The 17,555-nt window shown below is 45.4% G+C and overlaps 1 protein-coding gene and 1 long non-coding RNA gene across 3 annotated transcripts in view; one reads left to right on the forward strand and one right to left on the reverse strand.

The window, feature by feature from the left end:
- Positions 1-3,265, reverse strand: part of ATP8B1 (ATPase phospholipid transporting 8B1) — a 109,907-nt gene extending 106,642 nt beyond the window's left edge. The window contains exon 1 of one of the 2 annotated variants that reach the window (XM_070420361.1): positions 2,999-3,265. The gene's annotated coding sequence lies outside the window, so the exon portion shown is untranslated. Of the gene's footprint in view, positions 1-1,817; positions 1,836-2,998 lie in introns of those variants that run through there. The other variant, XM_070420363.1, reaches the window with a different exon arrangement.
- A 639-nt stretch (positions 3,266-3,904) lies between these two features.
- LOC139014566 (uncharacterized) lies at positions 3,905-15,524 on the forward strand. The gene is made up of 3 exons (XR_011472244.1): positions 3,905-4,298; positions 8,146-8,291; positions 15,126-15,524. It is a non-coding gene; the product is annotated as an uncharacterized lncRNA (long non-coding RNA).
- The last annotated feature ends 2,031 nt before the right edge of the window (positions 15,525-17,555 follow it).

Raw genomic sequence — 17,555 nt, forward strand, 5'->3', positions numbered from 1 at the left:
TTATCTTAATAAGTAACATAACACCTACAGGCATGAATACAATTAATCTAATTGAATGTTGCCAACAAACAGGCCTTAAAACTCACAAGATACCTAAAGATACCATAAATTAAAACTTCCCAGGAGATTAATCTAGAGGCAAATCTAGAAGCAAATTCTAAAATTAAGTGTTTAAGAAACTTTAACGGCACATCTCTTTAGAGATACAGGTTATGAATGAACCCCATAAAACTTGTTCTGGTGCCTAAAAAGCAAGTTCCTCTGCATTCATAAGAGCATAGGCTTCTTTTATAATGATTGAAACTAGAGAGCAAAGGTAACTAGTAGATTAAAATATCTCTGGGGCAGATTATAAGGATCATCTGGGTTCCGTGAGTGTTGTTCATGAAAAACAAAATGGAATTCATATTAATAAGGCAATAAACCATTAAAAATACTCCAAATGCCTGGGCATCATACTACTTAAAAAAACATGTTTATTAAGAAAGTAAGAAAACAACATTTGAACCTCTACCATGTACAAGAGACTTTCACCTGTTCTCTCATTTAATTTTCTCAATTACCCAAGCATGTTGCTATCTTTTTTACCTCAGCAAATGAGTAAACTGAGGTTCAGAAAATTTAGGAATTCACCTGAGGCTGTACAATTTTAAAAGTAAATAAGTATATTAAAAATAAATTGTAAAAATTAAATACAATTTAAAGTAAGGAAAAGAATCAAAGTCTGTGGGAATTTAAATCCACGTGTTTTCCACTATTCTTTGCTTGAGAAGGAAGGAAGGAAAAAGGAAAGAAAGGATTGCAGACAGACAGGGAAAGTAATGGTCAGTGTCATTATCACTAAGATCCCAGAGCCTGAAATCCAGGCAAAACATGGAACTAATCCTAAACTTGACTTACACCTGCAGGCTTCTTTTGGTTAAGCCTTTTGCTTTACCAAATCATTATTTTAAAGCCTCGGTTTAAAAACAAAACAAGCCTGGCCGGCCGGTGTTGCTCAGTGGTTGAGTGTCCACCTATGAACCAGGCGGTCACAGTTTCTATCCCCAGTACGGGGTGTGCAGGAAGCAACCGGTGAATGATTCTCTCATCATTGATGTTTCTATTTCTCTCTCCCTCTCCCTTCCTCTTTGAAATCAATAAAAATATATTTAAAAACAACCCCCCCCCCTTCTAATTCTATCAGTAACTAACAGGTAATAAGTACACACCTGTATGCATTTTCCTGAAAATAAAACCAGATGGAAAGCTTGAACGTTGAAGGTAGCCACCCCTGCTCTCACACAGATGGCACTTGTGTTCACTGGTATTGAGCCACATGAATCTTGTTTGACCCTTAATAACACACACAAAGAATCACTAAAACTCACCAAAGCACCAACCACTAAATGAAGAAAGCCTCCCCTACGCAGTGAAAACCATTAGGAGAATTCAAAGGGGCTATTGCAGGCAGGCTGGCTTCTCCCCAGACAGTAAGCAGCAAATAACCATTCATCATCCTTTGCACAGTATATACAGTTATAATGGGTTTTAATAAGGCCTGCAACAATAGGCCCAGAGTTAATGAATGGCATTTTAGGTCTAACACAAAAGTACTCTTGAGACCGTGAAAATGAGAACTTCTACTTCACGTTTTGTGTTGTTTCCTCTTTTTATATGCGCTTGTATTTACTACCACTGCAGACTTGATCACACGTCATTTTTTAGTTTTTGCTCCTAAAAACAGCTACCCTTGGCCCAAAACCTACTGCGTGGCGGGCGGTATGCAAGCACTTCGCCTGTGCTGTGTGCTTTCATTCTCAAGGAGTGAGACAGACCTTGGAAGGCAATGGAGCCAGGAAGATGGGAGACAGTCTCTTCTCCAGCCAAGGCGACGGGCGGTTTCGGGGAAGGGAACTTGGCGGCGTCCGGAGCTACCCAAGTGCTTGTAGCCCGCCAGGGACAGCGCGGGCAGGCGGAGAGAGTCGGGTCGGGTCGAGGGGGGCTCACTGGGTGGAAATGTGGCCAGCTTCCCCTTACTTGGCGCTGGTCAACCCCGCTCCTCCCCCCCCCGCCCCCCCGTTCTATACCCTAGTCTACAGCTGTCACGAATCTGCATTCCGAGGCCCCCCCCCGCCCCCCCCCCCCCGCGAGGACCATGCGCGCACACCCCCTAGGATAAGTTGTCCGGACCATTCAAGCTTTTCTTTCACTTGGGGAGGAGTGGGGAGCGGGGAAGTGGAAACACTCGCCATTCTCTGCAACCCCCCCACCCCCAACAAGTTGTCCCTCCGCACACCTAAAACGAGGTGACGCGTCTGGGCACCAAACTGGGAAAAGTAGATGGGCTGTAGTGGGGTCATGGGAGCCGGCGGATACCACCCTACAACCACCGGGAAAATGTGACTTCTTCCCCACCACCTCCCAGCCTGCGTAAAGGCGCGCGGAAGGTGTCGGGTGGACGCCTGGTCCAGCAGCAGGCGCGGTGCAGGTGCCCTCACCATCCTTCTCCGCAGGTGCGGCCAGGTACATAGGGCCCCAAGGAGTGTTTGGACGCGTTGACATCGGTTCCCAAAGGGGCCTCCAGCAGAACCCGGCCATGGGAACTTCCAGAGGGGCGACAGACACTGCAGGGAAGCCAGCGGCACGTCCCAGGGACCCGCAAGCCCCACCAAGCTTGACCCTCCGAGCTTAACCCTGGGCATGTGTGTTACCAGTGAGCGAAGGACCCAAACACTTCCCGCGAGTTCCCACTCTTCCCAACAGGCGAACACCCCGTGGACCTCTCCACAGCGCTGTCTGCCGTCCAGCTGTGCCTCCCCATCTCCGAGGCCGCGAAGGCTCCCGTACTCTCACCCAAGTCCCACCCGTGAGGACTCCGGAGCTCGAGGCTCGCGGACAGCTGCTGCCACCGCATCCCGGATCCCCAGAGAACGCCGGCCCCGGGACAGACATTAGACCTACGGGGGCGACGGGGTGGGGAGAGGTCGGAGGCCCCCGACGCCGCGCCCCTACTTACCTGGCGCTCGCTGGGCCCCGGTTGGGGCATCCGCCGGGTGCGCGCCTCTCCGCGCGATCGCTGCGCACCTGGCCGCCGCTGCCGCCCGCCCGGCTCCAGCTCTGGCCGCGGAGTTAGCGCTTCATGGCGCACGGGGCTGGCCCGGGGCCCCGGGAAGCTTGTCCAGTTGGCCGCGGCTCCTCCGGCTCTCGCGGCTCACCAATGGCTCCTCGCCTATCCCCGCCCCGCGTCCGCGCGCCCTCCCTCCGCAGCCGCCCTTTTCTCTCCCCGCTCCCAGCGACCGGCCAAACTGGTTTCTCCGCTCCGGGTTGGTGCCTCCCGTCTCCCTCCGGCAGCCACGGCCCCGCGCAGGGCAGGGGTTGGGGGCGGGCCCAGCCGTCGGCCCTCCCTATGTCCCTCCTGGAGGCTGAGAGGAGCTAGACAGCGAAACCCAGGGCTGGCAGACGCGGCCCGGGTCGAGCCCCGCGCCCTCGGTGCCCCCCGGCGGCAGGCGGGCGCCCTGGCGGTGGCCTGCGCCTCGCCAGTTCCGCGACCCGGTAGCTGCGGCCGCTCTCGGCTCCCAGATGCTTCCGCCTCCCTGGGGGCCACGCTCGCCACCCCGCCCACCAGCCCCGCGTCCCTTTTCCGCTGCCCTCGGCTGCCCTGGCCGCCGCTCGGGGTCGGTGACCGCGCCAGCCCGAAAAGCTGTCTTGGTCACGGCTCGCCCGGGACCTGAGCTCCCTCGGTAAGGGGAGCTGTACTCTCTCGATGCCAAGTCACGTTCCGCGACAGGTCGCTGAATGCGCGTCGCGCGGAGGGTGGGGAAAGAGACGGTGCCAAAAGATTTCGAGAAACATAATCTGTAATTGCAGCAAGTAGGCTCTTGCTGAGACCAAACTTCCTCACCTTTACAGGTTTGGAGTCCGTAGGAGCCAAGGTGCGGCATGTGAATGGTGCGGTGTAGTTGGAAGAGTTGGGCTCGCAGGCGTGTTTGACAGCTGGTGACCCGGCATGTGAACCGCACCTCCCCGGCAGGACATAGCACACTACGCTCCTCCACACGCCAGAAGCTCCCCTTCAGCAAGTCTCTGGGATAAGAATGAAGGAAAGTCGAAGATGAATCAGAGGTTGCTTAAACTGTAGTAAGGACTCTAGTTACCTGCAGGTCACTGGCTTAGGTTATTGGCCTGAGGGTTCAGACTCACAACTGGGGCTTAAGGAAGACTTCATTGAGAAGGCTATGCTTGAGGCGGGACTCAAAGATGAACACTTTCAGGGATCAGAGTTGCATGAAGAGGGTATTCCACCATGTGATCTTAAGGTATATGAAAGATTCAACTGATACAGTTAGACCCTAGATGATCTGAAATGGTTCCCTCCAGTGCTTATTTTCTAACTCACAAGAGAGCAAAGGTACAGAGACCTGGAAACAGGGCCTGTTTAATGACAGTGGGGTAGACCAGTTGGCTGGCAATGCAATGGCACTGCATAAGGCTTATGAGGAAATTGGAGTTTGGAAACCCTTGAATGCAGGCAGCACCTGCAAACCATTGAAAGTTTATGACCACGACAGTGACATGATCAAGGTTGTGTTTAGGGAAAGTAGTGGGGATAGTTTGGAAGAGGATAAGACTGAAGATGGGAATACTACTCAGGGGGCTAATATAGTAACAAAAGGTGAGCCTGAAGGAGTTGGGTATTGTTTCACAATTAACAAGTATTTATTAAGTGCCTACTATGTGCTAGGTACTGTTCTACTTGCTTGGATGCATCAGTGAACCAATCAGGCAAATTGTATCTGAAAAGATGACAAATGCTTTGAGAAAAATAGACAGTGGAAATGAAAAGACAGATGCGTTTCCAGGGACAGCCTGGGAGAAATGGCAGACACAGAGTGGCCAGAACTTGCAACTGACTGGCAGACAGAAGCATGGATGGTGAGCCAAGTTCAGCAGGCTGGGTGATGGCATTAGTAGGAACAGCAGAGTCAGGAGGAGGGAGGCCATTGAGGAGGGCTCTGTAAACCTAGGAATCAAGCAATGACTCAACTAAAGGAAGGATCCCTTCTTCATGTAGATCAACCAGCAAGTGCTCAATCTGTCCAGGAAAACACTGCCTAGATAAGAGACTACACTAAGACACATCCAATCCACACCTACCCTCACATTTTTTAAATTTTATTTTTAAACTAGAGGCCTCGGGGCATGAATTCATGCACGGGTAGGGTTCCTTGGGGTGGCCTGTGGGGATCGGGCCCCAGCACATGCCCCCAGCCTCGCAGCCCCATAGCTATGCCTGGTGCCACCCCCTCACCTGCTCCACCATCCCGCTGTGGTCCCGCTCTCATTGGGGCCCCTCTGGGCAGCAGTGCCTCTACTGCCGCTGCCACATCACCAACGCTCGCCATGATGCACACCGCCCCCTGGTGGTCAGTGCGCGTCATAGTGAGCAGTCGAACTCCCCATCAAACAATTTGCATATTAGGCTTTTATTATATAGGAGGATATGTTTTTATTGTTTTTAGAGAGAGAGAGGAAGGGAGAGATAGAAACAGTGATGAGAGTATTGGTTGCCTCCTGCATGGCACTGGGGATTGAACTCACAATCTGAGCATGTGCCCTGACTGGGAATTGAACTGGCCACCTTTCAGTGCATGGGACAAACACTCAACCAATTGAGCCACACTGGCCAGGGCCCCTGGTCCAACCATTTAACACTCCTGTGTAGACATTGAGACTTCAAGCTAGTTTGCTTCTCTTACAGACCACTGGAGGGGGGAAATGTGGACAAAGGGAAACTGTGGGTATTGTTTCAATATTAACAAGTATTTATTAGATGCCTCCTATGTGCTAGGCACTGTTCTACTTGCTTAGATACATCAGTGAACTGGTCAGGCAAATTGTATCTTAAAAGGTGACAAATGCTTTGAGAAAAATAAAGCGGGACTGACTGGGAGGAAGCCCCTGAGGGAGCCTTCAAGGTGCTGTAGGAATTCTCTGTCTTGACTTGGGTGGTGCTTCTGTGAGGATATAAGAGGATTCATCAACCTGTACCCTTGAGATTTCTAGACTATAAAATAAGAAAAATAGAGCAGGGTTAAAAAAAAAAGGAGTGGGAGAATGAGTTGCCATTTTTAAAAAAAATGTTTTTATTGATTTTGGCGAGAGAGGAATGGAGGGAGAGAGAGAGAGAGAGAAAGAGAGAGAGAGAGAGAGAGAGAGAGAGAGAGAGAGAGAGAGAGAAGGAAGCATTGATCACTTGCCTCCCATAGGCACCCATTCTGGGGACTGAACCCACAACCTGGGCATGTGTCCTGACCAGGAATCGAACTGGTGACCTTTCAGTGTATAGGACAATGCTCAACCAACTGAGCCATACAGTCCAGAGCTTGAGTTGCAATTTTAAATTATGTGGTCAGAGAAGTCTTCATGAAAATTTGCATTTGAAAAAGACTTGCAAGAAAGTTAAGGGGTTTCACCCTCGGTGAGAGAAATTCTTTGCAACCCCATCTCACCAGAAAAGAGCGTGTTCAAACCTTGTCCTGGCAAGTTTACCTCACCTAAGCCTCTGTACCTTCTTGGTCGTTGAAAAGAGACTCTCAGAGCATGTCAGGTGATGTTGCTGATAAAAGAAGAAGTTTACCTGGAAGTTCTGACCCTTGTCCTTTCTGAAAGAACTGTGCCAAATTTCAGGGTGACTTGTCAGGTCAATCATTGAATGTGTTTCATGCATGCAGCAAAGATTGATATCGAAATGTGTCTGACATGAGTCACTGGAGAGATGGCTGCTTTGCCCAGGCAGCAGCCCTGATCCCACCGGCCCCAGATACTCTGTCTGCATTCCCAGATGGGATTGCTTTGGTTTTGTTTAGAAGACACTGCTGGAGGAAATAATTAAACTTAACAGAAACAGTCATTTCTAAAAGGGTGACAGTGTGTCCTGGCCAGTGTGGCTGAGTTGTTGGGTGTCATCCTGTGCACTGAAAGGTTGCTGGTTTGATTCCTGGCCAGGGAACATGCCCCAGTTGTAGCCTTGATCCCTAATGGGTGCATGCAGGAGGATCGATGTTTTTCCCTCCCCCTTCCTCTACCTCTAAACACACACACACACACACACACACATACACACACACACACACGGTGATAATGCTTGCTTTTCAGCTTTTGTAGTTTGTCATTTCCTCTGTTTTTTTTTGTTTGTTTGTTTTTGTTTTTCCTTTTTTTGGCAACACTCCTGTGCATTTCCATGATATGCGTAGAAAAGCTGGGGAGTTTGCCAAGAGAATTAGCTCAATTTTACTGAAAATTCATTTTCTAGAATTGTCTGCAAGATAAGAGCTAAGGGATAAAAGATATGTTTAAAGGGAGGTGATACTGCCTGTATTCAGATCTTTGCTAAAGTCACTGGTCATTTAAGCTAAAGCATTTAATGCCAATGGAAAGGTAGTCGCGCCTCACCAGGTGTTATTGTAACCCCTGTTTGGCAGTCAAGATTAACTCAGTTGGAAGGTGAATTCTGCACAGCCATTGTCTAGACTAGCTCCAGACCTGTAAACATGATAAGGAGGCACCTCTTACATGAGCCTGTCTTTGCATAAGTAAAATTAGAAGCTTCCACTAGTCTGCCCCACTTTCTTTTAAGTGGTATTTAAAATAGATACAGATGATATATTGTCTCTGCACAAATAATTTTCCAAATTCTTTCAGACTTATATATGTTTGTATAAATAAAACATATTTGTGTGATGTTTATAGGATGTCTCTATTTGTATAACATATAAATATGTGTGTATGTTAAAATATTTATATATTATAGATACATAGTGAGATAGCTAACATGAATGGTCATTTCTCCCAATTAAAGAAAAGCAAATCCTATATAATAAAAGCCTAATATGCAAATTGTCTCCTCTACCTGGAGTTCAACCTGGAATTTGACCAGGGGGCGGGGCCAGCCAGCCAACCGCAGGAAAAGAGACCCTGGCCAGCGGTAGGCAGCCAGGGGAAGGGAGGCCCTGGCCAGCAGCCAGCAGTGAATTTCATGCACTGGCCCTCTAGCTAAATGCATTAAAAAATGAGAAACAATTTTTCACTTATCACATTATTAAAGAGAAAAAGTCTGGTATTACACTGCATGGGCAATGTTCATATATGTTATATGTGTTACAGGCACTCATCTGTTGTCAGCGGCTGTGCAAATTGTGCAACTTCTTTGGAAGAAAATTCAGAAACACATAAAAGAATTTTAAACACACATGCCTTGTACCCAACAAATTCATGTCTAAGAAGTTATCCTACAGATGTATTACACAAAGGTAAGTGCGCATAAATATTCAATGTGGCATGTTTTTCACTACAAAGATCAGTGGTGGCCTCCATGTCCATTAATAGAGGTCACATCTATACAATGGGATAATACTCAGCCATTTAAAAAAATTTACAGAGATCCAGTTATGTTGTCATTCAGAACCTTTCCAAGACATATTATTACATGAAAATTCAAAGCACAGAAGAGTGTGTGTGTGTATAAAGTATGTGTGTGGTGTTTATAGATTGATTCCATTTGTGTAACAGATAAATAATAAATATGTATTGTATATTTATATGAGATAGATAAACTGGAAAGATACACAAGAAATTGGTTTAAAAAATTCTTATCTCTATGGAAGGAGACTAATTTTTACAAATGTCTTTATATAGCTGAATTTTTTTTACTGTGTTCTGTATAAGTTTTAATTTCTTATTTTGGTCAAAATAACACATATATGTAGTTTAAAAACTCAAGTAGCTATACAAAGTTTCTAATGAAAGACAAATTCCTCACCCACCACTTCTCACACTCTGTTCCCCAAAGACAATCATTAAAAAACTTTTTTAAAAATTTAGTGATGAGAGAGAAAGAGAGAGAGAGAGAGAGAGAGAGAGAGAGAGAGAGAGAGAGAGAACACTGATCTGCTGCTTCACTCATTCATGCACTCATTGGTTGACTCCTGCATGTGCCCTGACCCGGACCAAAGTTGCAACCCTGGTGCATCCATCTGGATGATGCTCCAACCAGCTACTCCAGCCAACTAGATCACCCAGCAAGGGCAGACAATCATTTTTTTTTAACTTTTAACAACATAGTTGTGTTGCCATTTTTTTTTATGTTTTGCTGTCTTAGACTTTATCTAGTGACATCCTGTTATTGGTGAAGACTCTTTAACTGTTATGCATCCCACTCCAGCCACCTGTGCATGCCCACACACTCTCACTCTCCCTCCATTTATCATAATTAGTTTCCATTTATGACTAAATCATATTCAGTGGGTACATTATTCTGACTATGGAAATATTGTTTGCAGCTACGTCATGTGGAATGTTCTAATTCTATTTCATCGCTCAGAAGGTTTGGGATCTGAAGTTAATAATTGCCCCTTTTTCTCCCCCCTCCTCCCCCCTGCCATATACCATGTTCCTACCATTAATTCAGTCCCCAGATTTCTCACATAACCCCAAGCTTCTCTCAGGAGAGGCAAACCCGTAATTTATCAGTTTGGCTCCCCACCTTGAGGCATCCCCTGCTGTATAACCCTGTGTCATGATTCCCACAAATTCCTCCCATAAGGCAGGCAATCCCCAGAGGCCAGTTCCGGAGGGAGCTCACAGACAGGTCGCCTAAGAGCCAGGAGTGAGCACCCCCAACCCAGTACTTTCCTGCTGTCATCACTGGCTCTAAATATGCTGCACCCACCAAGAACCACTGTCTTCTATCAGGCACTGCCCCCTCCCCCCCACCCCACCAGGTCCCCAGAGTTTCAAAACAAGGAAAGCTGTCCTGGGCCTGTGGGAGAAGAAAGAGAAATGAATGTCTTAGTGGTGAAATGTTAGGCAGTCACTGCAGTCAAGCTGAGAGATCCTTGCACTTTTGAAGCAGGCGTTTTTTTTCAAACCCCTCAAGTCACAAGGGGTCACTGCCCATTGTTCTGGAAGCAATAGACCAACCCAGGTACAAGAGCGGTGTCAACCTGGACACGGGAACTTCATCTCACTGGGAATGTCATTCGTACTAACACAATTCAGTGGTCGGCAAACTCATTAGTTAACAGAGCCAAATATCAACAGTACAACGATTGAAATTTCTTTTGAGAGCCAAATTTTTTAAACTTAAACTATATAGGTAGGTACATTGTTATTAACTTAATTAGGGTACTCCTCAGGCTTAGAAAGAGCCACACTCAAGGGGCCAAAGAGCCGCATGTGACTCGAAAGCCGCAGTTTGCCAACGGGTTTAGGTTAATTGAGACTGCTAATTTTGTTTGGCTCTGCCACACCTTCCCCTGGGGCCACTAACATCCCAGCCTCCTGATGGACTTACTTTATGTGAAAAAATAAAGTTTTTTGTGTTTAAGCCACTACTGTTCAGTTTTCTCACTTATGGCTGAATATAGTTTCTCACTGTGGTTGAGGTAACACTAAATGATAAGACTTCACCTTTTAAAGAGTCAAGTCAGAAAGTAAAAATATAATGTAATCTATGAGAACTAAAATGAACCTTAAAACTCTCAACCAATCACCTATTTTACAGAAGAAACTGAGGCCAGAGGGCAGGGTGTGGCAGAGCAAACAAATGGACAGATTCAATGGGCCCTGCACAGCCCACTTCCCCCTTTTAAAGTACAGGTAGGTGTGACTTGTTCCAATTCAATTAATAGCTTTTTAGCTATTAATAATGCCAAATGACACTTTGTCATTGGTAGTGGGTATTTCAGACACTTGTAGCTTTAAAGAAGCCCAAAGTAGGTTAGTATATATCCATTTTTCTAGATAATGTTTTATTGGGATCTACTCAAGATCTTCATTTAAACCCCAAATCCCAGAAACTCAGACCGTGTATCTAAAGGAAAAAGGTAAAAAATGGACACACCTTCCCCTCAGCATTGGTGGATTATTGCTTCTCCCACACAGGGCGGAAGACAAGGTGGTCAGTCACATGTCACCCGTGTTACAACCTGGAGTTGTTTTGGAAGGAAGGGAGATTCCCAACGCATGAGCAGCGAGAACACCGTTCCTGCTCTGGGGAAGCATGAGGTCATCTGTATGTGATGATGCATGTTCTCTCTGCACTTGAAGGACCTGGCTCCCGGGTTCCTCCCTCAGACCAATTTCTGTTTCTGCTACTGCGCCTGCAAAATCTTCTAAGACTTCATGAGCCATTGTTGGAAAGCTGGGATTTCATCTTCTCTGTGAAGGCATTCAGGGCGGTGTTTGTCTCATTTATGCACTAAGGACTCACTGAGCACGCCCAATGTGCCAGCCCCCAGAGGAGAGCTGGGGTACAACAGCAATCAGCACCTAGGAAGTGAGTGCCCCCAAGGGGAAAGGCACATGGGCAGACAGGAGGGGCCCCTGACTCATTCTTAGAAGTCACATGAGGCTTCTTGGAGAAGGTGACATCGAAATAGAGATGTGGAGGATGAGTAGGAGTTTCTGTCCTCCCCTTAGTCACTGCTGTTACCTGATATTTCTTTACTCCAGTTTCATCGAGTGAGGTAGGTAGCCATGAGGTGGTTAGAAAAATAAAATGCCTTTTTTCTTCCTTTCCTTGAAGTCTGCAGTCAATACCATCTCATTTTCCCTGGAAGAAATCAGAAACCAGGGTCAAGAGAGGGGCTAAGGGCCAGGGTTGTTTTCCTCCCCTGAGGATGCTGGGTCAGGAAATGCCAACCTTGGCACCTTGGAGTCATGCCCATTGGACTGCTCTGGCAACAGTGTTTATGACTGGGATATGCAGGATGTCCCAAAACATGGATACACACTTTGAATAATTACTAATTCCAATGGGTTAAATCTGAAAAGGAAAAAGCATCAATTGAGATATCAGCTGTTAAGTGTGTGTGTGTGTGTGTGTGTATCTTTATTGAGATATAATTTAAAAACCTGTAATTCACCCTTTTAAGTGTACAACTTAATAGGTTTTAGTGTATTCAGAGAGTTGTTCAACCATCTCCACATTCAGTTTTAGGACATTTTCATCACCTCAGGAAGAAGTCCCATACCCTTTAGCTATCACCTTCAATTCCCCAGCTCCCCTCAGCCCCTGCAGCCACTAACCTACTTTGTCTCCACAGCTTTTCCCTATTCTTAACATTTCAGAAATATGGAATCATAGCCCTGGCCGAGTGGCTCATTTGGTTGGAGCATTGTCCTGATGTGCCAGGTTGTAGGTTCAATCCTCTGTCAGGGCATGTGCAGGAATCAACCCGTCAGTTCTCTCTCTCTAAAAAATCAATCAATCTATCAATCAATCAAATTTTAATGGAATCATATTATATGAGTTTTTATGACTGGCTTCTCCAGTTTGCATAATATTTTCAAGGTTTATCTGTGTTGTAGTGCATGTGTTTGTTCCTTTTTATAGCCAAGTTATACACATCTATCATTTTTCATGTGCTTCAGGTTGGCATCTGGGCTAACCATCAGTCCTATACATAAAAATATGCCACTGATTATCAACTTGTGCTACAAACATGAATAGAGCAAATGCCATGTGATGCCTATGGTTTTATGTCACCAAAAACTTTCTAACTCATCTCCATGTCTCCATCTCCATCACCACCATCATCTGCCTCCTGGACCAGGGAACATTTCCAAATGGAAATGTTAGCCAACAGTGACCTCCCTCCCTCAATGTCTTCCCTTGGTCTCCGAATAAAGACAGAACTCCTGGGTGTGGCCAACAGCACTCCTCCAGTCTGGTCTCCCCAACACCCATCGCAGCAGCTTCTCCCGTTTGGCTCCATCTGTCCCCATCTTCTCTCAAGCCCTCTTACTTGTTGTGGTTTCTCTCCCCGCCCGCCCCAACCCCACCCCCTATCCCATCTGGAGGCCTCTGCCTGGCATAGTCTTCCATCTCTTCCCCTGACTAATGCCTGATTATCCTTCAGATCTCAGGCCAGTTCCAAGGTGGTCATGTTCACATCCCTCATAACTCATATAGCATTCTGTCTTTCCTTTGTCACCAAGCTTAACCCAGGTTCAACTGGACATCTGTGAGTGTTTGATTAAGATCTGCCTTCCCTCTAGACTGAAACTCTTTGAGGGTGGGCCATTGTCTGGTTTTGCTCACAATAGATCCCTTCTACCTAATAGTATCTATATTATCTATATTATAAATACAGAAAGCATGTAGATACCAACATTTATGGAGTGCCCCCATAACCGGGCACTTACAAACAGTGGCTCATGAAATCCCTATAATAATCCTGTGTGGAAGGTACTGTCAGCTTCATTTTCCCAATGAGATCAGTGAAGCTGGGACAGTATAAACACATAACTTGCCCAAAGCTGACAAGAGGAGCCCTGACTGGCATTTCGGCAAGAGGAAGATTTTATCCTGGGCCTATTGAATTCTCAGTTCTAAGATCTTTCCACTAATACCAGACTGTTTCTGGAATCAATAGCACAGATGCCTTCCATTCAACAGTGATCAGATAAGCCCCTGTTTACAAATGCCTATTAAACACAGAAAAAGAGCAATGGGGCAAAAGTCTGTGCTCAAGGAAAGCATAAACCAAGGGTTGCAGAGATCACCAGATGTATCAGGCTGTATCAGGATGGGGCCTTCAGAGAAGCTTCCTGATACTTGAGACTCTTAAGAAGGACCTCCCCACTGTTGGTCAGTTTCATTCTAATTGGCTTGCTCAAAGTCCCTTCCTATGCCTCTAAATGGTGACAGCGTATTTCCTTTGGAATTTTCTTACATTGTTTTAATCTCGGGTGTTACCCTTTTCATTTCAGTCCAGCAAAGAACTCAACTGTTCATTTCCTTTGCGGGGATTTCTTTTCTTTTTTTAGGAGGCAGTACCTCTACCAGGAAACACTGGCTACCAGAGCAGTCCCCAGAGGTTGGCTGCTTTTGCATAATTGTTACTGAAGCATTTCCACCGAAAGTTTCTCCGTCACTTTGAGGTGGCCTCAGAGCACATGAGCCAGGCTCATTGGTGATCTCATCCTCTGGCCCTGGTCCAGCAGCCGTGAGCTCTGTCATCGCAGTGAGGGTGGCTGACTTCTTGCTAACATGGTTAGGTCATTACTAATTCTTTTCCAAACCAGGGATTTCTCAATTAATGATACATGGGAAAAGAATGGTCGGTCCGGCCTCCTGGCAGTATGTCACTGTCATTTCGCAATGACAGCCCATGTAGGGGAGGAGACGTTTGCCTTACTTAATGACATTTCCCTTTGTCCTGAAGCACTCTCCATATGTTCTCCTGTAATCAAAACTGCTGGTACATGTCTGCTTCCCACAGAGATACATTTACCAACATTTATTGTACAGACAATAGAATATTCAGCCTTCAAAAGGAAGGAAATTCTGACACATGCTTCATGAATGAACCTTGAGGACATTATGCTAAGTGAAGTAAGCCAGTCACCAATGGATGATTATTATATGATTCCACTTATGGACATTCCCAGAGTAGTCAAATTCATAGAGACAGAAAATAGAATGGAGGTTGCCAGGGCTAAGGGGAGAAGGGGGAAAGAGAAGTGAGTATTTAATCGATACAGTCTCAGTTTGGGAAGATGGAAAAGTTCTGAAAATGAATGGTAGTGATAGTTGCAAAAACAATGTGAATGTACTTAATGCCACTGAATTGCACACCTGAAAATAGTTAAAATCATAAATTTAGATTTATTTATTTTACTACAATCCTATATAATAAAACCTAGATGGCGTCACGCAACATTGTCACAATATGGCCACCGCTACGTCATCACAAGATGGCTGCCCCCACATTGCAACAAGATGGCCACTACAAGATGGCTACCAGAAGATGACCACCACAAGATGGTCACCACAAAATGACCAGCAAGGAGGGCAGTTGTGGGCAATCAGGCTGACAGGGCAGGTCAGTTGGGGGCAACCAGGCCAGCAGAGGAGGGCAGTTGGGGGTGATTAGGCTGGCAGGGGAGTGGTAAGGGGGTGACCAGGCAGGCAGGCAGGCGAGTGGTTAGGAGCCAGCAGTCCCAGATAGGAGAGGGTGCAGGCTGGGCTGAGGGACACCCATCCCCCTCCCATGCACAAATTTTGTGCACAGGGCCTCTAGTAAAAATATAATGTGTTTGAAGATTTTTTTAAAAAGTCTTACCTATTTTTCTTTCAGTTGCTCGTTTGTTGCACTGTCATGGAGCGTGCTGCCTACTGTCTTCAGCCATGTTACTCCAAGAGTGGTCCCTGAACCAGCAGCAGCAGCATCGTCAGGAAGCTTGTAAGAACCAGGGCCGCTCAGGCTCACCTACACTTACATGATTGGAATTTGCAGTGATTGGAACCTTCTTCCACCCACTAAACCATTAGTCCACCATCCTCTGGAGTCTGGGATCATCAGTTTTATTCACAAGAACATTTGAGACAAAAATAGTAATCTTCCTTTTCCCTGTGTTCAAGTCACACAATTTGTTTGATGTGATATTGGCAAGAAGGTCAGTTCTTTGTACTGCCCTCTCATAATTCCAGTGTATTAAAAAGAGATGGGATTCCTAAGTGTATTAAAGGAATATGATTGAAGGTTTAATGGATTGAAGGCGGTATGATTGAAGGTATAAGCACTTAAAAACATGGAGGATAATGTAAACACCAAATATGATTGAAAAGTTTGTGCATAAACACAGTTATATTCCACTATAGAGAAACCCAGTAGACAAAAACAAAACAAAACACAGGAGTACCCAGCTAGTGTCGCTCAGAGGTTGAGCATTGACCCATGAATCTAAAGATCACAGGTTCAATTCCCGGTCAGGGCACATGCCCGGGTTGCAGCCTCAATCCCCAGGGGCGGGGGGGGTGGGGGGGGGGGCTTGCAGGAGGCAGCCAATCAATATTTCTCTCTCATCAATTTTTCTTTTTTTTTTTTTCTTTTTTTTTCCTTTTTTTTAAAAAAAATATATTTTATTGATTTTTTACAGAGAGGAAGGGAGAGAGATAGAGAGTTAGAAACATCGATGAGAGAGAAACATCGATCAGCTGCCTCCTGCACATCTCCCACTGGGGATGTGCCCGCAACCCAGGCACATGCCCTTGACCGGAATCGAACCTGGGACCTTTCAGTCTGCAGGCCGACGCTCTATCCACTGAGCCAAACTGGTTTGGCTCTCATCAATTTTTCTATCTCTGTCTCTTCCTCTCTTGCTAAAGTCAATAAAAATATAGTTTAAAAAATTAAACAAACACACCCCGCCCTCCAGAAGTTACCAAACAAATAAATCAAAAGATTTAGTTTGATGAAACTACATAATTTAAAGAGTACTTTCTCACTGGGTGTTTTAAACATGTTCTCACGACTTAAAAGTTACTTTATTCAGATAAATGGGCTGCATGGGGGAAGGGGGTCTCCGTTTCCATCATTTGGCCCCACGGTGTCTGTGTGGGTTGCTCCTTTAACCACGTAAGTGATAAAGAAAAATGATGACTCATGCTCTTTTACCTAAGTCCAGGAGCATCTTTCTGCGTGTGGGATAGGAAAGAAAGGAGTTGTACGTTTCCTCCCAACAAGTGCCAGAAAAAGTCTCCCTGAGAGAAATCACAAGTTCAAAAGCAGGGCATTTCTCATAGTGACCTACAGTGCATTGTTCCATTTCTTTTACTTCAGTGTACTCAGTCATGAAAATAGAAGCATAACATTTGTCATGTTAATTACCATTAAAAAAATCCAACCAGGCCCTTGTCAGGGTGGCTCCATGGTTAGAATGTCGTCCCACACACCGAAGGGCCATGGGTTTGATTCCCAGTCAAGGGCACATACCTGGGTTGCAGGTTCGATCCCCAGAGGCAACCAATCAATGTGTCTCTTTCACATCAATGTTTCTCCTCCCACACCCCTTCTCTCCTCCCCCCCTCCCCTGCCACTTCTCTCCATTCTCTCTAAAATTCATTGGAGAAAAATGTTCTCAGGTGAGGATTAGCAAAACAACAACTCCAAAAATAAAACAAAACAACAACAACAACAAAAAAAAAACTCAGCACAGTCTATAAAAGGCAAATTTGATAAATTGGACCTTATCAAAATTAGGAACTTTTGCTTTGTGAAAGAAGATGAAAAGGCAAGCTTGAGAGAAAATGCAGGGGTGGGCCAAAGTAGGTTTACAGTTGTGAGTACACGAAACACAGAGCTTATTCTTATATTATTTTTATTAATTATTATATTACTTTTTCATACAAACAATTGTAAGCCTACTTTTGCCCATTCCTGTATTTTCAAACCACATATCTGACAAAGGACTTCATCTAGAATACATTAAAAGCTCTCAATACTCAACAGCTAAAAAACCATGACCCAAACAATCCAATCAGAAAATAAACAGGCATTTTACTAGAAAGCATATACAAATGATAAATAAAGCACACAAATGATGCTTAACATTATTAGCCAGTATGGAAATGCAAATTAAAACTACTATGAGATCATACAACACACCTATTACAAAATAAAAATTAATGCCAACACAAAATGCTGGGAAAGATATGGAATCACTGTCTCTCTCATAACTTGCTGGTAGAAATATAAAATGGTACAGCCACTCTGGAAAACAGTTTG

This window comes from Myotis yumanensis, unplaced genomic scaffold, assembly GCF_028538775.1.
Source record: "Myotis yumanensis isolate MYYU_CA2020_CCGP unplaced genomic scaffold, mMyoYum1.0.hap1 SCAF_7, whole genome shotgun sequence".
Classification (NCBI taxonomy): domain Eukaryota; kingdom Metazoa; phylum Chordata; class Mammalia; order Chiroptera; family Vespertilionidae; genus Myotis; species Myotis yumanensis.